The following is a 22401-nucleotide window of genomic DNA, read 5'->3' on the forward strand; positions in this document are numbered from 1 at the left end:
GAAGACGAAGTGATTGCAAGCACAGCACGAGAGCTTGGCAGTTTGTACAGGCAGAATGTTAGGATTCCTCTCAACTGATTATTCAAATTAGGGAAATGTATTAACCGACCGACTTAAAAGCGGAGTGGCAATCATTCTTGGTGATGCGCCCAGCCTATACCTCGCGTCTCCTGCTCTGCTGCTGTCTTTTTGCGATGTGTTTCCTGGCGTATCCTAAAAGATTTATAAATAATTTAGTTTGTGTAAACAGAATATATTTTCAATCCTATAAATGTCATACTTAAAGAATAGCAGTAGCGACGCCTTAGTGTTCTGAAGTAGAGGCCAGCGGAATTGATTTTTTAGTGCCGCTGCGAGTTCGGATCCCGCTTCCCCAGCTTTAATTTTTTTTTATTTCTTTAGTGTCTTCCCCCGGGCGGTGCCGGCTTTCCGCTACAGTGCGGCCCTTATGTGGTCGCTTAAGGGGGTTCTGAAACGCCTTCCGAGGAGAGCACATTAACTCACCTAATCACTGCACTGTGTTGCCATGAAAACCAAAGCCAAATAATACTCTTCTACACGCAGCAGACGACCCACAATCACGCGTCAAAGTTGGCGAGCCCTTCCCGGCGACTTTTTCATGCTCGCACCCTCCTCCGTCTCCCGCATCTGCGTAGACATGGTGAGAGGTGGCTATTGGTTAGATTATTTCAGACGTCAGGCAGCTACCGTGGCCGCGGCCAATAAGCCGGTTAGCTCCGGCGGGTCGGGAAGCTCCGCTCCCAGAGGGGGGTCGGCGAAGGATCGCCTACCTTCCAGCGTGCAAAAAGTGACGAGAGGAGAGGGAAAGGCGCGAAGACGCTGAAATTCAAATTTTAGCTACAGATAACTCAGCTTCTACAAAGCACATTTAAAAAATCCCTGCTCAACACTATTTGTGAAGCAGCGTGCTTCAATATCCCAGGCATGCCGCAAGTTTATTAGAGGCCCCTTCGCAGCCCCTTTAAAATAAAACATTATTGAGGCCACTTGAAGATCAAACGGCTCGCTAAAATACAGCATTTGGGCTGAATAATAGTAATCACTAACTCCCCGTGTCTGGAGTGAACGATTCCTGTGGTTGCGATTTTAGTGCTCTATTCCTTCCAATCCACCGAAAAGTGATTGTCTGTGTGTCTGAAGCCTGCTTCTAACATGTAGGCCACCTTGGTCAAGTGACGTTGTGACGTCATCACAAGCTGCCCATCGGATTGTGAGAAAACTGCCCACCGTGACAGTTCAATTTAATGATTAGCCGCGAGATATTCTTCACGAACAACATAGGTCTCACAAGCCCCACCGATGGCAGCACCTGCCATCGCAGGGCAGTGGCGCGTAGCTTGACCGCTGCACCTGTGCGCCAGGAGCGGAATCAGTGTTCTAGGTATCTGTTAATGTAAAGAATGACCAATTCTACCGCAGTACAAGTTTAAATGATGCAATACCACGCAAACTTACATCATATGACATATCAACCAAAGTAATTAGCATGTTCAGGCCAAGAACAGCATAGACAGTCAAGATAAGCCATGCGAATCGGGTCTAACGGTGCTAGCGCACAATAACTCGTAGTTATCCCCAAGTGAAACCGCCCGTGATTTTTTTTTTTTTGCTAGCACGTCTACGCCTTACTCGAAGGCTTAGTGTCAATTATCTACCATGTCTGCTAGAAATTTGGTTCATAAAATCAGGCGCGCGATTACGTGGTCACAGATCTTACCAGGGACAAAAATAAAGCAAGGGTTGTTGATGTTATTTGGAGAGCAGTACAACTTTTCTCTTTTTAGCACATTGTACAATGCAAGGCGGAGCGAGCGATGATTCAAACCAAGGTGGTTAAGGTGCTGCTTTATTTTCATGGTAAGACCACAGTGGTCGCCATTGCCCACCACACAACGGCACCGCTTTCCTATTCCGCAGTTCCAGAGCAAATAGAATATAGAAAGAAGATATGACTGTACTGAACTACTCACAGCGTGAATAAAAAAATTCCACACCAACGCTGCCAGCAACAGGTTTTGATTTGACTGTGGAATTTTTCAAAAAGATCTTTTTTCGCTGCAGCCAATTCTTTGAAACCTAACTGAGCTGAAATCTGACTTCGTTCCGGCAAAGAAGGCCTAGAATTTGGGAATTCAACAGCCTTACTGGGTATAATTTCTACGTTTTTTACTCTGTACTCTGATCATCCGACAGACTCAAGGCTGATAATGAAAATGTTGACTGCGGTACCATGGTTTCCGTTGGACTGGCAGCCACCCGCACGGCCCGGCCAGTGGCCCCTTGTTATCGCACTATTCAGGGTATTTCACCGAATACTTTACACAATCTTTAAATTTTTTTGAGTTTGAAGAGCTCTTTTTTCAGCGGTGTAGGCGAGGTGTTCATCTTGTGTACCTCCAGAGTGCAGAAACTACTTCTTCCCCGGGATCTTCACCCTTAGAAGTAGCGCTTTAAAATGGGAATTCATAACGGGCGCCACAGACGAAAGCGTCAGCCCGGAGTACGGTTTGGGCCACCACCCTCGCCCTCGAATAGAAAATTCTGCCCTCCCTTACCCTTACCTCATCATGTCTTCCCTCCCTCACCCTCACCTCATCATGTCTTCTCTCCCTCGCCTTTGCCTCACCATGTCTTTCCTCCCACACCCTCGTCCTCACCTATTTTCATCTGACCATCCTCCCTCACCCTCAACTCACCGAGTGAAATCCTCATGAGGTGAGGGTGAGGACGCCCTCATGAGGGTTCGCCATCGTGAGGATGCCCATCTCTGCTAGCCAGTATATTCTAGGCACTGTAGTTAAGGTCTGCTGATTTTCAAAATCACAGTGCACTGTACTGATGCGTCTCTTTCGCACCTTGATCGGTCCGACTATAAACAGAGCCGAGGCACAAAAACATCTCCAATGGGCTATCAATATCTTCGACGGAGATACCTCTAAATTAGCATGCAAACTACGCGATGAATACCTCTCCATCCAACAGTACCCCCGAGGGCCAGCGTACTCGTATGCAGGTTCCGAAAATGTGGAACTGAGTCAACCGTTCCGGCTCCACGACCTGAAGGCGGCCTGGAGTAAAATGAAACAAAGAACGGCGCTGGGAAAGGAGAAAATAACTGTGAGATAAATAGCCAACCTTCCCGACCCGGCCTACGAGGCGCTCGGCGCATACATAAACTCAATCTGGCTAGGTGAGGCACCCCTCCCAATCAAATGGAAGACCGGCCTGGTAGCCTTCATTCCTAAAGCCGGAAAAACCATAAGCACGGACAACCTCCGCCCAATCTCCCTCAGGTCTTGTGCGGGAAAGCTGATGGAGACTATGGTGCGAGACAGGCTGTCCGAGTTTCTGGAAAACCAAAATATATTCCCAGACACCGCGTTCGGGTTCCGCCCACACCGGTCCACGCAGGATGTCCTGCTTCAATTAAACCGCGAAATTTTGAATCCCGTCGAATATCCCCTTATTGACGAGGTAGTACTCGCCCTCGATTCGAAGGGGTCTTTCCACAATGTAACACATGACATAATTCTGACGCACCTCTCCCAAACCAGCTCTGGACACAACACGTTTCAGTGCGTTACGCAATCGCTCTCCGCCCGGCAATCGTATTTCCGGATACCAGATAAAGGACACGGCCCCTACCAATTAGGTACAAGAGGTACCCCGCAGGGCGCGGTCCTCTAACCCATGCTATTCAATTTGGCAATGATGAAACTTCCGGCTCAGCTGGAAAGTGTCGAAGGCATACAGCACGCGCTATATGCCGACGACATCACCATCTGGGCTAAGCACGGATCGGTAGGAGACATTGAAGCCAGCCTGCAGTAAGCGGCGGAGATTGTGGACGCTTACGCCCGCCGCTGCGGCCTTGAATGCTCCCCGGCTAAATCGGAATTTGTGCACATTCGACCCTCGCCGAAGTGCGCTAGCAAAATCGAACTGTCCCTAGCCAGCAGACCCATCCCAGAACACGCTGACATTAGAGTAATTGGTCTCTTTATCAACAAACACCGCCGTGTGGACACAACACTGGCTAAATTGCGCAAGGTGGAGGACCAGGTGAGCCGAATGATCCGCCGAATTTCCCATAACCGCGGGGGTTTACGGTGCAAAGATGCCTTGCGGCTTCCGCACACATTTCTAACCAGTCGAGTCTTGTACTCGACTCCTTACCTCCACCTTCGCAAATGTGAAGAGAAAGCCCTTGAGGTGGTTCTCCGTAAGATTTAGAAGCGTGCTCTCGACCTCCCGGTTATCACGTCCAACCACCGCCTCCTGGGCCTGGGGATGGTCAACAACTTCAAGGAGCTCTGAGAAGCACACTTGACAAACCACTATAAAAGACTCTCAAAGACGCAGTCGGGTCGCCGCCTGCTTGCCCGACTTCATATCCACCATCCAACACTGACGGAAAAGCGCGTGCGCATACCTGAAATCAGGAGATACGCCCTGCACGTACGCCCTCTTCCGGCCAACATGACACGAGACGACCATAGTGGCCGGCGCCTCGTGCAGGCTGAAGGCTTGGCACGCTACTATGGAAACAAACACGGAGTATTTTATGCGGACGTCACCGGCCCACACCATGCGGGTTGGTACACGGCCGCAGTCTTCCACCAAATCACCGCAATGAACAACCTTACGTTCAAATCACAAGTACACTACTCATGCGGAAGAGGTGGCAATCACGCTCGCCGCCGCTGATCACGACTCGCGGGTCATCATTACCGACTCGCGAGGGGACTGCAGGAACATCGAAAGAGGCTTTATTCCCTATTTGGAATACCGAATACTTCAGCATAGTAATTATCTCGGGGCTCACGTGTCCCGCGCACACAGGTCTCTAGGGCAACGAAGCGGCCGAGACCGCTGCCCGCGCGCTCACTCTCCGGGCATCGCCCTCACCTCCCTCCGATGCGGACTCCGACCCCAATCCGGCTTTTACCTTCAAATAAATCATCCAATATTACCATTTCGGCCATGCAATTTTTCGTAATCCCTGCAAGGGCCTCACAAAGGCCGGTAAAACGCTTACTCCTTCGCCTTTATACTAAAGCACTGCTGTGCCCTGCAGTCATCAAAAATTTCGACCCTGCGTGCACAGGGGAGTGCCCGCACACTAGGGAAAAGTCTTCGGACATTTAGCACATGGTATGGGCATGCCAATCAATTGCGCACCTTCCCCCTATCCCTTGCTTTACCGGGGAGGATTTGGAGGCGGCCCTGCTCGGTTGCTCTGACCTGACGAGCCAAAAGGCCCAGGTCGGGCGCGCCCGAGCAGAAGCTATAGCCAATGGGCTCCTGTAATGAGGCGCCCACCAAGCGTTTGTAAGGAACGGCCCCTTAAGGACCGCTCCACTCGCTTTCTGTACATATTTTGAAAAGAACATTTTTCAGTCGGTCAGTCAGTCCTTCCGACGAAATATGGAAATTTGGGGGAAGCGGCAACGGCAGGACACCGGCTACAACCAGTCACTCTCACCATGCAGCGTCGCAGGCTGACATCTTACAAATCCAAAGGTCATGGGTTCGATCCAGGCTGTGGCTGCCTTACTTAGATGGAGGCAAAATATAAAAACACCGATGTGCTGTGCAATGTCAGAGCGCGTTGAAGGAACCCAGGTGGACTAAATTAATCGCAGCCCTCAACTACGGAATCCTCATTGCCTGAGTCGTTTCGGAATGTTAAAATCCCAGTCTAAAATCCGAAATATTAATACGAGAGCATTATGTGGCCTATAAGTCAGAAAATTCAGCTTTGACCACCTATCCACGAGAAACGGACCGAAGCCCCCACGTGACCTCATGACGTCATCAGAGGTCATTAAAAGTATGTATATTGAAAAATAAAGAGAGAAATAAATTATACTGCGTTTTTAGAATAAAAAGAAAAGAAAAATAACGTAAGACAAATAAAACTTCTTCCCATGTGGGTTTCGAACCCAGGTCGGCGCGAACAGCTGTGTACGCCGCTGCATTAGAGCACTATGCTATCGCCGCAGCCAAACGTCGCCGCCTGCATGCTTTGGCATTCAGAGTACGTAAGTAGTCTTACGTGCTCTCCGTAACTTTTGCACCCGCAATTTTTAACTGACTGCCTGTTAATCTAATTTTCATTTTGTCAATGAAGCGTTACTTAAGAGAGACTATATCTTTTTCTTGAACTGATACTGACAGGAAAGCGTCTTTTCTTTGCTAGCGTAGCTTTCTTGCCACACATGTTTATAGTTCTGGTTTTTCGAATCTCATGTGCACAAGTCACGGTTCGATTGAGGCCAAATGCAAATGGCGCCCGTCTGCTGTGGATGTATGTGCCCGACAAAGATCCCAAGGTGGTCAAAATTATTCCCGAGTCCTCCACGATGCACCTCTTTCTTCCTTCTTTCACTACATTCTTTATCATTGCCCTTACGGCGCGGTACATGTGTCCACCGAGATAAGTGAGGCAGTTTCCACCTCATTTCCTTTCCGCAAAAACCAGTTTTCATGTGTGCTGTGCCCGGGTTCGAACCCGACCGCGGCGGCTGCGTTTTTATGTAGGAAAAAAGCTGAGGCGCCCGTGTGCTGTGCGATGTCAGTGCACGTTAAAGATCCACAGGTGGTCGAAATTATTCCGGAGCCCTCCACTACGGCACCTCTTCTTCCTTTCTTCTTTCACTCCCTCCTTTATCCCTTCCCTTACGGCGCGGTTCAGGTGTCCAACGATATATGAGACAGATACCGCGCCATTTCCTTTCCCCAAAAAAACCAACCAATTATGTGTGCTGTGCAGCAGCTGCCGTGGCCGCGTGCCGAATGTAGCCCGACAAGCGTGATTGGCTTAGACTGGCCTGTCATAATTATGTACACTTTTAGTTTCTTCAGTACAGGCGTTGTTATTGCTATCCGCAGAAATTTGTCAACACCAAAGATGGTTTCTAGCGGTCTCCTCCAAATTCTAACTAATTAGAGCGTCTGTATCAATGAATGCTAGTAGTTCCATGATGACTCTGCGGCATTGGTGCGGTAACAGCTTCCCACCATGCACTGAAAACGGTGGTTTGCTGGATGGTACATTAAAGATTATAAATCAAACCAGCGCACCAGGGCACCAGAACAAGACAAGACGTAGACAATAAATACTTAAAACCCTATTCTTTGACAATAGATGGATAAAGAGGAGGAGGGAAAGACAAGGATGTTAACCAGAAAGGGGTTCCGGTTGGCGACCCTGCACTGGAAGGCATAACACACACACACACGCACAACGCTGTCACAATTTGGCACTCAATCCAGTCGCCCTCAAGTAGGCAAAGAGTGCCTTGTATGCCTGGAGGGCAGTCGACTGCTGTGGCCACGGACCGAGGATCATTTGCCCTGTTAATGGGCGAGGATCGAGGCGGTCCAGGGCACAACACAGTGTATGTCTTGCACTCGAAAATGCAGGGCACTCACACAGAAGATGAGCGATGGTCTCCTCACAACCACAGCTTTCACAGGCAGGACTGTCGGCCATCCCCATCCGGAAAGCATAGTGGTTGGTAAAAGCAACGCCGATCCATAAACGGCATAACAATGTTGCGTCGCGACATGCTAAGTTACGTGGAAGACCAAGGCGCAGTCCAGGGTCCAGTGCCTTGAGGCGGAGGTTGCAAAATCTCCCGTGTTCCACGCTAAAAGTGTGAGCTCCAGCGCCAGAGGGCGAAGCCCACACGCTGCGTCAGGTCTTGATATTGGGATCCTCACTGGAAGTCCGTCGTTGAGAGACGAACGCGCAGTCGCATCGGCCTGGTGATTACCGTTAATACCACAGTGTCCTGACAGCCATTGAAAGATGATGTCATGACCAATGGAAACGGTGCCGTGGTACAGTAGACGGATCTCAGCAAGAAGTTGTTCCTGCGACCCGCGGCGTAGCGCAGCTTTCAGGGCTTGAAGGGCTGCTTTAGAGTCGGTAAAAACTGTCCAGTCATGTGGAGGTTCCTGACTGATGAACTCTACCGCAGCCCGTAAGGCTGCGAGTTCCGCACCAGTTGAAGATGTTGGATAGGTCGTCTTCACTTTCATGAAGATGGATCTGGCCGGTATCACCACCGACCCTGCAGAACTGGTCGAGTGAACTGATCCATCTGTGTAAACATGTATGCGGTGACTGTGGTAAGAATGCAGGTGATTCAATGTCAGTTGTTTGAGAGCGGGTAGTGATACACCAGCTTTCTTCGTAATTCCAGGAATATAGAGGTGAACCCGGGGTTCATGAAGACTCCATAAGGGTGAGCACGGTCTTGACGCAGGGGTGAACTCCGAAGGAAGATATGCGCGATGAGCTTCAATGACTTTGGCGAATGCAGTACGCGGCCTAATTATTGGGAGTGTTGTGAGGTGATGACAGGGAACCCGTGTGAGGTGCCGAATATGTGTTCTCATGGTGTCAACAGCAATGTATGTAGTAACAGGATGTTCCCGGGTAACAAAAACAGTTGCTGCTGTTGATGCACATTTAGGCAGTCCAAGGCAGATACGGAGAGCTTGCGCTTGCACACTTTGAAGAGTCTTGATATTTGTCTTTCTAATGGAACTGAATATCGGAAGACTGTACTGCATGTAGCCCAGAAATAGGGAACGGTACAGTTGCAGCATATAGCGCACTGATGCGCCCCAGGACTTTCCCCCGAGGAAGGAGAGGACGTGGACAATCGCATTTAGTCTCTTTCTCATGTCGTAGACATGTGGACTCCACGAGAGGTTCCTGTCGATGACAACACCAAGGGATCTGTGGCTTGTCTCATAGGGAATGGCTTCACCATTAATGCGAATGGTGTAGCGTGACATTATTTTGCGTGTGAACGCCACAAGTGAACACTTTTCGGTCGAAATGTTAAGGCCCTGCAAGCGAATATAAGATTTCAATATCGATGCTGCCTTTTGAAGTCTTGCACGAACTCGAGGACGGGTCACCCCTGATGCCAAAATTCAGATGTCGTCGGCATATACCGAGATCTGAGCAGATTGTGGCAATACGTCGACCAGGCCGATGAGAGCAAGGTTGAAGAGAACTGGGCTCAGCACTCCACCCTGAGGGACTCCGCGCGAATTTCGGTGTAAGGACGTTGGTCCGTCCCGCAGACAGCACAAAAAACGACCTCTCTGATAAATAGCTGCGTATCCAGCTGAGCGTGCGGCCTCCGATCTCAGCAGCTTCCACTGCGTCCAAAATGGCCTGATGCGTTACGTTGTCGTACGCGCCCTTGATATCCAAAAACAATGCCACAGTCAATCTTTTCAAATTTTTGCTGTGGTGCACCGACGTTACAAGGTCAACCACGTTGTCGATAGAAGAGCGGCCCCGTCGGAACCCAGACATGAAGGTTGGATAAATCTGATATCGCTCCAAGTACCATTCCACGCGTGTGAGCAGCCTTCTTTCCATGACTTAGCCGACGCAGCTGGCGAGTGCAATTGGACGGTATGATGAAAGGTCGAGCGGTGATTTCCCCGGCTTAAGAAGTGGAACCAGACGACTGGTCTTCCAATCATGAGGAACTATGCCAGCAGTCCATGACTTGTTATAAGTGTCCAAAAGAGCCCGTCGAGCTTCTTTGCCAAGGTTGGCAAGTGCGGAGTACGTCACACCATCGGGCCCTGGTGATGATGACCTTCTACAACAAGCCAGCGCAGCATCAAGTTCTTCCATGGAGAATAGTGCTTCCATCCGAGAATCCCGTGAGGGTGGAACATTGTTGCAGTGCAGCGTTGCGCCTGGATTCGGAGGGCCTGTTATTCTTGCGCAGAAATCTTCAGCTACCTCAACCACACTGCGCCTTTGGTGGAGCGCTACGGATTTGAACGGGTAGCGCTGTTGAGGGTACGTGCGAAGACCCCGAATTACACTCCAAACGCGTGACAAAGGCTTCCGTGGATAAATTGTTTGGCAAAATGTCCTCCACCGTTGTGTTTGCAGTGCCTGAATTCTGCGCCGAATCTTCTTCTGTATGCGCCTAGCATCTCTTAGGTCTAGGCGCGACTTTGTGCGTCGGTATCTGCGCTCTGCCCTGCGCCGTTGTGATCGCAGTCGCTGCAATTCGAAGTCAAAATCGGTGTAGTTAGCGACAGGGTTAAAGGGGCAGGTGGCGTGTTCCATGGCCTCCTTAATTTTTTGTTCAAGACCGGTAGAGAAGCCCTCTGCGCAAGCAGCCTCCATAAGTAATTAAAAAATTGTCCAGTCAATGCGCTGCCTAAACGTGGCTGGGGAAAATGTGGAATGGCCGGTAATAATTAGATACGTTGGGATAGGGTCACTGCCATGGGTTTCTACAACCGAAAACCACCGGACGCTGTTGTTAAGGCACTTTGAAACCAAAGTCAAGTCCAAGCAGCTGCTATAAGTCACCCCTCGTATATAGGTCGGGCTTCCGTCATTCAAGCACTGGAGGTCATGGTCAGAGGCGAAGGACACAAGCTGTCTTCCCCTAACGTCCATCCTAACGCCTCCCCACATGGTGTGATGAGCATTGAAGTCACCCATAATAACCCACGGAGCAGGTGTAGCTGCCATCAAACCACTCAACCTTCTGGCGTCGAAACGACTTGATGGCGCCAAGTACACCGCCAGTAGCGTAAACGTCAGGTCACGGCTCTTCACTGTCAGGCAAACGTACTGATTGTCTTCGTTCGGAGGAACTGAATGTTGCACATATGTAAGTTCACGTCGAATGTAGACGATGACTTTGCTGGATCTGTTGCACGTGGGTGATGAAAATGCCTCGTAACCGGATATTCGCAAAATTGCCGGGGTCTTCGGTTTACAAATCACAAGAATGGGGAAGTGATTCTCGTAGACGTAGTGCCGTAAATCGGAAATCCGGGACTGGAGCCCACGAGCATTCCATTGGAAAATGAAAGCTTGCTTGACTTTGTTTTGAAATGACAGGTGCGAAGGAGCCACGATGCCGTCCACTGTAGAGCCGCAAGAACTGGATGTAGCGCGTCCAGCACTTGAAGTGCGCTATGTGCTGCTGGCGTGACAAAGCTTTACAATAACAAATGCACGCATTATCCAGAACCAATACAGCCTAGACGGTCAAGAGCATTAACCCTTTTAGAATACAACAGTTTCGCAAATTCAGTGGGAGAAGTGCATATGTGCGAACACAGAATTTTCCTGGAGCTTCTGGCGTCAACTCTAAAGCAATGGTCAACGTCGCGGGTTCGATCCTGGCCGCGGCGGCCGTATTTCGAAGGAGGATAAATGCAGAAAAAATTTGAGGGGTATGAAGCTCCTCCTTAAGGGTATGACGCGACAGCATTAATGGGATAATGCCCCTATATGTGAAAGTGGTCATTCTGTACATTACATTCATGGATCCCTGGGAGCCCTTATGCCTCTCCTTCCGCAATGGTGCAGCGGTTAAGTGATGCGCCACTGCGCAGCGATATCAGGCGCTGCCACCGCCAGGGCTTGTGCCCCCATGTTGCTCATGCAGAGCAACCTCTGGCGATCAATCATTTATTTAACTGCCACTTGCCATGGTGGCCAGTTTGCTCACCACTCCGGGGGGAGCGTTGGGATGACGTCACAAGGTTGCATGACCTACATGTCCCACCTAGGTTGCTCCTCTGGGGATTTGTCGCTCTTGACCCGCTGCGGTGGCTCAATGGTTAGGGCGCTCGGCTACTGATCTAGAGTACTCGGGTTCGAACCCGATAGCGGCGGCTGCGTTTCGATGGAGGCGTAACGCAAAGGCGCCCGTGTGCTGTGCGATGTCAGTGCACGTTATTCTGTTCTGTTGTTGTTGCCAGGAAGAATGAAAAGGAAAGTGCACAGGCCTGCCCACTGGCTCAAGCTGAGCCACAATCGCTACCACGTGCTGAAAGTAGGAGAGTTTAAAGATAGCCCCGCCGCGGTGGCTCAGTGGTTAGGGCGCTCGACTACTGATCCGGAGTTCCCGGGTTCGAACCCGACCGCGGCGGCTGCGTTTTTATGGAGGAAAAACGCTAAGGCGCCCGTGGGCTGTGCGATGTCAGTGCACGTTAAAGATCCCCAGGTGCTCGAAATTATTCCGGAGCCCTCCACTACGGACCTATTTGTTCCTCTCTTCTTTCACTCCCTCCTTTATCCCTTCCCTTACGGCGCGGTTCAGGTGTCCAACGATATATGAGACAGATACTGCGCCATTTCCTTTCCACCAAAAACCAATTATTATTATTAGGATAGAAAAGACGCGCGCTATAATGACCCAGGCCGAACCCGGAGACAGTGCAATACCGGGCCAACCGGTGGCGGAAGTGAAGCAAGCTTTAAGCACTCCGCCACATTTCCAAAAATAAGTTTAATATATTGGGTTCAGATGGGACTCGTGTCAGATATTCAGGCGCCGCGGTGGCTGAGTGGTTATCGCGTTCGGCTGCTGGCCCGAAAGACGCGGGTTCGATCCCGGCCGTGGCGGTCGAATTAAGATGGAGGCGAAATTCTAGAGGCCCGTGTACTGTGCGATGTCAGTGCACGTTAAAGAACCCCAGGTGATCGAAATTCCCGGAGCCCTTCACTACGGCGTCTCTCATAGCCTGAGTCGCTTTGGGACGTTAAACCCCCATAAACCATAAACCGTATCAGATAGTCAGCCACCATTCGTACGAATGGTACCATCTAGATCCCCAGGTGGTCTATATTATTCTGGAGCCCTCCACTACGGCACCTCTTTCTTCCTTTCTTATTTCACTACCTCCTTTACCCCTTCCTTTACGGCGCGGTGGAGGTGTCCGCGGCGGCTGCGTTTTTATGGAGGAAAAACGCGAAGGCGCCTGTGTTCTGTGCGATGTCAGCGCACGTTAAAGATCCCCAGGTGGTCGAAATGATTCCGGAGCCCTCCACTACGGCACCTCTCTGCCTTTCTTCTTTCACTCCCTCCTTCATCTCTTTCCTTACGGCGTGGTTCAGGTGTCCAACGATATATGAGACAGATACTGCGCTATTTCCTTTCCCCCCAAAAAAAACAATTATTATTATTATTATTATTATTATTATTATTATTATTATTATTATTATTATTATTATTATTATTATTATTATTATTATTATTATTATTATTATTATTATTGTCCGCCGATATGTGAGGCAGATACTGCGCCATTTCCTTTCCCCAAAAACCAATTTATTTATTTGTCGCAGAACATACACGTGATGTGCGGTGCAAGAGCACGTATGGACCTCCTTCACCCCGCGACGTCACGAAGATGCGGTGGCGCTGATGTTAGCAGCGACTTTCGCATGGTAGGCAAAACAGGTTCCGCTTGCCCGTGCCTACCGCAGCTGCCGCAGTTAGCGGCGGCTGCTTCAAGCCTGTGCACTCCAGAAGCAGCATATATTGACCAGCTGCGTCACTGCTGGATCCGCGTAGGAGCATAAAAAATATTAAATTAGCCTCGATAGGTTTCTCGCGCATAAATGCTGCATTCGGAAACTGGCTAACAGGCATTGGGCCACGGTAGTAAAGCGCGAAGTATGGGAGTCGATAGGAACTGCCACTCAATGCACTTAATAGCATGCAAGTTACTGCGTTCATTCACCTGAACTTGAGGATAGTAGGCTGATAATTGCTCAAGGAAAAAAAAGACATATGTAGCTGCACACATACTTATCACCTTGAGCCGGGGTGCACGGGGCGCCGACAGGTTCACTCGCCCCCAAGGAATGCGTTTTTTTGTTAATAGCACACCATGTTTTAATGGCGCGTTTTGTGACATTTAATATTTACTTGAAACTGTTTCTTGATATGACGACGTAATTATTTCATTCGAGTAGAAAGAAGTCTGGTAAGTTGTGTCAATCTTGCGCGGTCGCGTTGGTATGCTTAGAATAGCGTACCTTAAGTGTGCTAAACGCCATATGCTTTTTCATTGTATCATGCATGTGTCATGTTTCATGGGGTAATACATGATCGCGAAGCTTGTTTGCAAAGAAGCAGCCGCAGGCGTGCTACTAGCAGACACGTGGCGAGATTGAGAGGGGACGCGGCATGAAAAGTGTTTTCGTTATTCATGCATGCGATATGTAACTAAACTTGGTGCAAATATGAAATTCCTACGCTAGTTTCAGTCATTACTATTATTTATAGCTATACCTGGTGCAGTTCTGGGCAATTATAATTAACACCGTCGTCAAGTCCCCCAAGGTCTCAAATGATTGAGTAGATAGTGCGCAGTTTTGCCAGCATGTACATAAAGCCCTGTTCTGTATGATGACGCGATTAGTTCTTTTTCTATATGATCAGTACTTATGCATGCATAGTTACATGAAAACGTTTCTTACAAAAAATAACTAACACAATACTGCACGTGTAGGGAAAAAAATCGAGAGATTTATTACGCTCCTCAACGTCTCAGGAATAGTTTGCGACAAATGGAATCATTTGATTTTCATGCGAATTATGAAGGTGAGTGATCCAGTCGCAGAAAATGTGAGAGGTCAGAAAACGAACTTTAAAGTTTATTCCCTCGTTTATGGCATCTTCGCTTTCGCTTTGGTCAAAGAAATGCGGCACTGAAATCAAAGAAATTACCTCATAATTTTTGACGACCACACTTTTAAAAAGCGTAATTTATAAATTTGTACTCAATATTTTGCTATAATTTTTCGTCACGAAACTAGACTTCAGGGCTAGGAAAGAAAATAAGTCTAGAAATGAAAAAATTTCACCAAATTGACCAGCTTAACAAGAGGACAAGTCGGCCTGGCTGGTGCGTGGTCATGCGGCTAAAAACAGCGCTAAGCGAGACAGGAGATCGGGGACACGACGCTGTCCCCACTTTTCGCGCAGCGCGACACGTACGTATGTCAGCAGACGATGAGCGCATGTCTGCTCCGACGAAACAACGCCAGCACTTCCCCTCACTACTGTCCCGAAGTAAAATCATCCCGGCTATTGCAGAGTGTCAAAACTTGTTTTATTCAATGCCTAGCGCATAAATAAACGGCAGGAACGCTTTCTACATGTTTACTACTAACCATATATACAATACACAGTGGCAAACTATTTCTCTTTATAGGCCGCACGTGGGCAACGCGAGCTCGTGTACTTCGACAAATTACTAAGTTGGAAGCATCGACCATTGCTATGATTCGCAGAAACTGGAAATGCGCCTATAAGCCTTGGAAACCCGCACTCAACACCTATCCGCGACGCCACTCCCCGACCTTTTGCCTACCACGAGCTCGCTAGCGACTGCAGCGCCACCTCGTTTGTTTACAAACATGCAGGAGGTCCATAAGAGCCCCTGGTAGTCCCAATTAATCCTGAGGCCTCCACTACGGCTTCCCTCCAAATAGCTTGTGTCGCTACGGGACGTTGCATTGCACATATCACAATTCTATAGCAATGATTCAAAGACAAAGCGGCGTAGAAACAAATACACGGTTCCGTACAGCACTAAAAGTTCCGTTAGGAGAGGTATGATCGCACTGCTCGCTTCGCATGCAGCAGGTCATATCGCACTTGTTTGCACTGTGTGCCATTGACTGTGCCCAGAGGACATGTGTCATGTTCATTGGCTTCACATTGTAGCTGGTGGATATTACTGCAGTTTTGCTCATCGGAAGCACTTTTTTCTCTCAGCGCATGTGAATTTCTCTGATAGCAATGATGAAGACCTATGTTGTTGAAAACTTAACTTTTTCATCCCGTGACAACGCTCGCAACAGAGCCGACAGACGCGGAGAGATATGGCGACAGAGCAGCTCTCTCGCGTTGTCTCTTTCACGTGCGCATTGTATTTTTTCCCGGACTGTTCAAGAATAAAAAATGTTGCGCGCCTATTCAAGACACACTTTTTAAGCTAAATAACGAATTTATGCGACTTCTTGTGCATCGCAGACGTACTTGGCTGTAAAGAGATCCTCGCCTCTCCTAATGTTTAGGATGTGAGCAAAAAAAAAAAGTACCGTAATATCTGAGATTCGCTGCGAGCTGTGGAACCTCGTGCCGGGGGGCTTAACGATAATCTCCGATACTTTCTGCCGTTTTCCGAAACTAAGCAGTGTCAAGGGTGGCACTGGGGCTCACCTCCTTCCCAGTGATCCGTGTGAGAAAGCTCGCCTCGAAGACCCACTCCTGCCAGGCCCATATTGATCACGTGTCCACACAAGCGATATCATAGCCATGTCAATCTTAACCAATAGCGCGCACGTGTAGCAGAGGCGCTGGTTACAGTTCACGGATTATATAAACTGCCGTCAAGCGCATCTGATTACATGAGGCGACAGCTTCCTGAGGAACTGCTGTCGAAGCTTCTAGCGGCTTCCACAAGTGTGCTGTCAGCACGCGCTCACAAATCAATCGCGCAGGTCCGGAAGCTGGGGACACGTATATCGGGTGTTTCATCTATGCTACTTTACATCCTAATTACTGCCATGTGCAAACGTTGTGTAATACGTCCTGCCATCTTTCATTTCATTTTACTTATTTCAGGAGGTCTTGCTAGAGGCTTTCACTATGGAACCTCTTTATATAGGTAATAAAATAAATCTACTAATCATATGTGCAATTTAAACTTGAAACTAAGATGTAGTGCAATTTTTAAGAATAAGCTTTTTGAGTTAGAAGAGCGCTTTTTTCAGCATAGCATTGTCAGCGGTGTAGTCGACCGGAACACAGCTAAGAGATTCTAACTAATAAGCTAGTTAACAAAAACTGAATACATAATTTTTAACTATTGCTGTGGATCAGAGCAAAACACTCGCTGTCCCCGCACCCATTCCTATGCCCATAACCCGTTTGCTGACCACCATACAACCTCTCCATTTCACCCATCCTCTCCGCTACGTCCCAGGGGAGATCAGTGGATTCTCCCCGGGCCCGCTCTCCCGGCTGTGGGTCGCTATGTAGTCCCCCCTTCCCTCATTTTTTCCATTTTCCCCACCTACGGGTGGTTAAATTTTACCATTGGCCCCGGGACTTTTCATTTATCTTCATATCGGACTAAGCCTGTTACACGTCAGTGGTGAAGGCAGGGGCTTATTAATATATATATATATATATATATATATATATATATATATATATATATATATATGTTGGGGCTGCCTAAAATGATTGAAAAATAATAAGCCCCTGCCTTCACCACTGACGTGTAACACGCTTAGTCCGATCTGAAGATAAATGAAAAGTACCGGGGATATATATATATATATATATATATATATATATATATATATATATATATATATATATATATATATATATATATATATATATATATATGCCAGTTTCCTTAATTACTGGGCGGCATATTTCCCAGAGTAAGTAATATCACCAGAACATTGTAGAAATACGAAACCGCCTTTCCTCGGTGCTGTGGCCGTACAAATTTTGGCGTTTTCGAAGAATTATGCGCACTATAGGGGTTGCTTTGTCTACAAGCTGTTTGAAAGCGCGTGTATTTTGGTGCAATGTAGACAAGCTTTCTTGGGCCACAGCGCCGATGTGAGTTGTGTTTTATAATGCTAAACCCTGATATAGATATTTCATACGGCGGGCTCTTAGGTGAAACACTGGGTACAGCTTCTTCTACAGAAAAAGAGAATTGTTACAGCGCAAAAGGCGCCTTAATGCACTGTCACTGAAGCATTTCGGTGCCAGGGTTGGAAGAAAAGAATTTTTATTGCACAAAAAATAAATTTGTTCACTTTGACTATGTAGAGCTCATTCACGTCACGCTGCAAGTCTCTGTTGCAGAAAGCATCGCACCAGTGTTCGAGCGGTGGGAATATATCAGATTCTAACTGGCTGTGTAACGCGGTAAAAAATATCCGTCTCAATGAATTTTGGAACAGTGAAGTCCCTCCAAAATTTCTAATGCATTACAAGAATTCATACACCAAGATATGACGTGTAGTTTACTTTTGGACGCGAACAGTGCAGAAGAAATTCGATGTTCGGTAACAGCGCTCATTCAGCAATTCTGCCCAAAAAAATTTTTGAACGGCAAAACTATTCATAAACGCAATTTTTTCGTATAATGTAAGGTTTCACTATAACAATAAACCTATCTGCAGATCACCGGACCACAATCTTGAATTTTTTTCTATTAACGTTTTTGCCACCGTCAAAAGCGTTCTGCATTGGTTTTCTCTAGGAGTCTTAGCTGTTCGATGCGACCGATGAAAACACTTTAAAAGAACTTTATTGCTACATAGCTTCAATATTACCGCAAAAGCATGTTACAATTTTTGAACTTTCAAAATTTTTGTCCGAAATTGCTGGAAATGATCAGAACGTCGAGAAAGCCATATGCTATGACGGAGTCATTATAATTCGCATGTATTGAGATACTTTCCTGGCTCGAGGAGAAAAAACGAGCTGTCGACAGCTGCATGGCGATTTTACAGTGCACATCATAAAAATACGTGCATTGTGAAGTTCTTCCCACAGGAAACGTTGCAGAAGGTCGCAGCGCGCTGGGCACGGTCGGTCACCTCGTTCTCTTGCAGCGCCCGTAAATCGCGGGTCGTAAAAAGACGCGTCAACGGAGGGCAGCGCAGATTTCCACAAGCGCCCAGCGACGCGAGGCTTTTGGCGTTCTCATCCCTATACAGAGGGAAGCTTTTATGCTTCACGCGCACACCGTGTGTTCCTCATGACTGGTCGCTTCGTTGGGGCGCATGGGGATTTAGCTCTAGATTCTGCTGCCCTCTGCGGGGATCTCTGCTCAGAGATAACTTTCGCCCTCACGAATGTGTATTTGCACTTTACTTTTGCCTTCGCGTGCCCCATATGGCAGCGGTGTCTTTAACGACTCTCTCTGACACATGACACTGCGGCCGCTCAGTGGCTCCAGGTCCGACTACGGGGCTGGAACGGTAAGCACGCCCAGCTTTTTCGTACATTAAGCAAATGGTGGTATCTGTCTCCAGTAGCGAGCGTCCCTTAACGGATAAAGATATTTTTAACTTATAGTATTGAGAGACCTAGAGAGTCCCGAAAGATTTTCTGCGGCCATGGGGGCTATTGTGGCCGACCCTTCCTCCTGGCTGCAAAGTATGGCTTATTAAATGCTTCCTGTGCTCACACTAGTTCCGACGGCCGTCAAGACCAACGCCATGTGCCGAACATTTGAAATTCCAGCGGTGATCTTGAGTGCTCAGCGCCCCGCTGCTCGTTCTCAATAGTAACCAAATATTAGAAGAGTTTTTAAAAAGAAAACACGCAGCATTTAACAGAGTTGGTCGCATGTTGGATGCACTAAGGCTACCCAAGTTCAAACTAAAAGGGCCCGCCATCTAGTTGTATGGAATTCTCTGAGACGAATTAATATTAGCATTCACATTTTAGCTCAAGTGACAGGCATGATGGAATCAATATGAGGCGAGCTTTCATTAATTCCAGCCACAGCCTAAAAACCCGTTTTTGATGTGCTGTCCTTCTCTCTAATAAATAAAGACACAGGCGTCTAACGCTGCCCAGGGACTGAGGTTTCAACAATTATTTCTCATTGTCTATCTCTTCCTTGTCAGGACCTATTTCACCCTTGTGGAGCTCAGATCAGTGTCCTGAGGCAGCGCAGTCAGAACGAGAGAAGCAAAACTGTGCATGGTTTTCTTTTTTATAGAATCAGCGTTACTACTGCCATCTTCGCAAAAAGTGACCGCTCGCTGTGACTTTGAAGCCTTGGCCAGTGTGTATGAGGTACGTCGTGTAAAGGATCAAAGGTGGGCAAGCAATTCGGTTTTTTTTCTTTGGAAATGAAAGGCGCAATAACTACCTCACTTGTCGGTGAATGCGTCAACCGCACCGTAAGGAAAGCGAGGAAAGCGGGACTGAATGGAAAATGAGGTAAAAGATGCGGTAGTGGGGGGCTCCAAAAAATTAAAAGGGGCACATAAGGAACATACGTGCGAGTAATGCGAGAGCATTCCAATTCTGTTCCATTTCTATTCGATTGCTATCACAATTCTATTCTATTCCTTTGTAGTTGGTTCAGTCGTATGTACTAGCAGTGACTATTACTGACTAATATTTTGTGTTTTCCCGCCTTTGATGCCACCGCATCGTTTCCACCAATCGCGAGTTTTGTAACGCTGCCATTTTTTGGGCTACGCCGTAGATGAGCCATGTAATGCTATCGCATTATTAATTTAGCCAACCCGGAAACTTTACTGTGAATTGACATCGCAAGTTACACGGAGGCCTTGCATTTTGCCGCCGTCGAAACGCGACCGCACTAGCCGGGTTCGTACCCGGGTACAACGAGAGGGCAGTTAATGGTTTTCAATAAAAGAAATGGCACAGTAGCCGTCGCACTTGGCGACGGACACTTCATCCGTACAGCAAGGGAGGGGTGAACGATGGGAGTGGCAGAAGAGAGAAAGTAACAGGCGCTCTAGTGGAGGGCTCCGAAATAGTTTCGCCCACCTGAGGATTTTTAACGTCCGTTTACATTCCCGGCTTTGAGAAAAGGAAATGGCGCATTAACTCTCACGTCCCGGCGGACACCTCAACCGCGCCGGAACCGAAGGGAAAAAGTGGGGAGTTAAAAATAAAGGTAGAAAGAGGTGCCATAGTGGAGGGCTCTGGAACAATTTCGACCACCTGGGGATCTTTAACGTGCACTGGCATCGCACAGCACACGGACGCCTTTTCCGTTTTTAAGCTTTACTGGTTAGTGCATTTATTTTCTTTTTATTTCAACTTAAAGAGCCAAATAAACCCAAGTGTGTTACATGTTTTCTGCTTTCAAATGACACGTTATACATTAGAATAAATAGATCATGGCGGCATATTCGCCCACTAAATAGTGTATAACCGAACTTCTTCTCTCATGGTGTTTCGGTTTCATCAACCGAACGATGGCTGTGAGGTGCAGTTGAACTGCAGGTCACGTTAGGCGCGGAAAAACTACAATGCAAAGTTGATACGTGGTTAAAACTGACTAGAGCACTTAAATCGGGATTGTTCAAGGGCTAGAATTACCAGAGAGGAGATGTCAGCATTTATACTGCAGTTTTTTCTTGCCTTACGCGACCTAAAGTTCAACTATATGTGACAACCTTCGTTCGGTTGATGAAACCAAAACAGCGTCAAGAAATTCAGTTAGAAATTATTTAGCTGTCGTCGGCGAACCCATGGCGTGCTCCATGTATATCAATGTCTAGCGCATCGTTTGAGAGAACAAAAAACAAAAGCAAAAACATTTGTCTATAGTTCGTCAAAGACTGTATAAGGGGTGTGGTATTCTATCCATCTGACGGTGGACAGACGGGTGGCGTGATGGGTGAACTATATCACGCCACCCGGTCACACTCATTATAACACGTCATCGGAGGCGCCCTTTATATTCGTCCAATTACTGAAGCGGTCGGACTTCTGTTCGGACCCGCCGCGGTGGCTCAGTGGTTAGGGCGATCGACTACTTACCCGGAGTTCCGGGTTTCGAACCCGACCGCGGCGGCTGCGATTTATGGAGGCAAAACGCTACGGCGCCTGTGTGCTGGGCGATGTCAGTGCACGTTAAAAATCCCCAGGTGGATGAAATTATTCCGGAACACTCCACTACGGCACCTCTTTCTTTCTTTCAACTTTCACTCCCTCCTTTATCCCTTCCCTCACAGCACGGTTCAGGTGTTCGATGATAAATGAGACAGATACTGCGCCATTTTCTTTCCTCAAAAACCAATTATTATTATCAATACTATGATGATTAGCAATCGAAGCAACTATTGCTAACGCATACCACTTCGCACCAATCGTATTTGTCGTCTGCTAACTTTTTGTGTCCATTTGCCGGTGAAAATTGAAGCAAGCGCACATTTTGTTCCTTGTTGAGGCACTCGTTCAAAGACAACTGATTTGAATGAATACCGACAGCTCGGCCTTACATTTACGCTTATACAGTGTGCACGCATATAGACAATATTCCTTTTCCGTTAGAATACCGCTTTTTTTTTAAGCATAGCGTTGTCAGCGGTTCTTTCCATCGGAATACAGCTAAGACTGCCTAACAAGCAGGCTGGTTAACTAATAATGAATAGCTAACTTTTTAACTATTGCTGTAAGGCTCCTTAATTATTGAGAGGTGTGCCGCCCAGCGTAAGAAATATCCATATCAGTTTTTATAACTTTGAAAACGCGGTTACCCTCGTTGCTGTGTCCCAACAAATTCTGGCTACATCGCGCCAAAATACACACGCTTTCGAGGAGCTTGTAAGCTAATTAACTTCTATAGTGCCCATAACTCGTTGAAATAGCCAAAGTTTGCTGGGCCATAGCGCCGAGGGAAAGAGCGCTTCGGAAATTCTTAACACAGATATGGATATTACTTAAGATAGCCTACACCTCTCTAAGGCGCCTAACAGAAACAGTTAAAAAGTTAGCTATTCAATTAGAGTGAACCAGCCTGCTCGTCAGC

At 47.6% G+C, this 22401-nt stretch overlaps 1 protein-coding gene and 1 pseudogene across 2 annotated transcripts in view; one reads left to right on the forward strand and one right to left on the reverse strand.

Moving 5' to 3' along the window:
* The window catches only part of LOC144099578 (solute carrier family 41 member 1-like), a 196575-nt gene that overhangs the window by 16560 nt on the left and 157614 nt on the right, over positions 1–22401 (forward strand). The window lies entirely within an intron of this gene.
* LOC144099657 (U2 spliceosomal RNA) lies at positions 12242–12340 on the reverse strand (annotated as a pseudogene).

This window comes from Amblyomma americanum, chromosome 7 (genome assembly GCF_052857255.1).
Source record: "Amblyomma americanum isolate KBUSLIRL-KWMA chromosome 7, ASM5285725v1, whole genome shotgun sequence".
In the NCBI taxonomy this organism is placed as follows: Eukaryota; Metazoa; Arthropoda; class Arachnida; order Ixodida; family Ixodidae; genus Amblyomma; species Amblyomma americanum.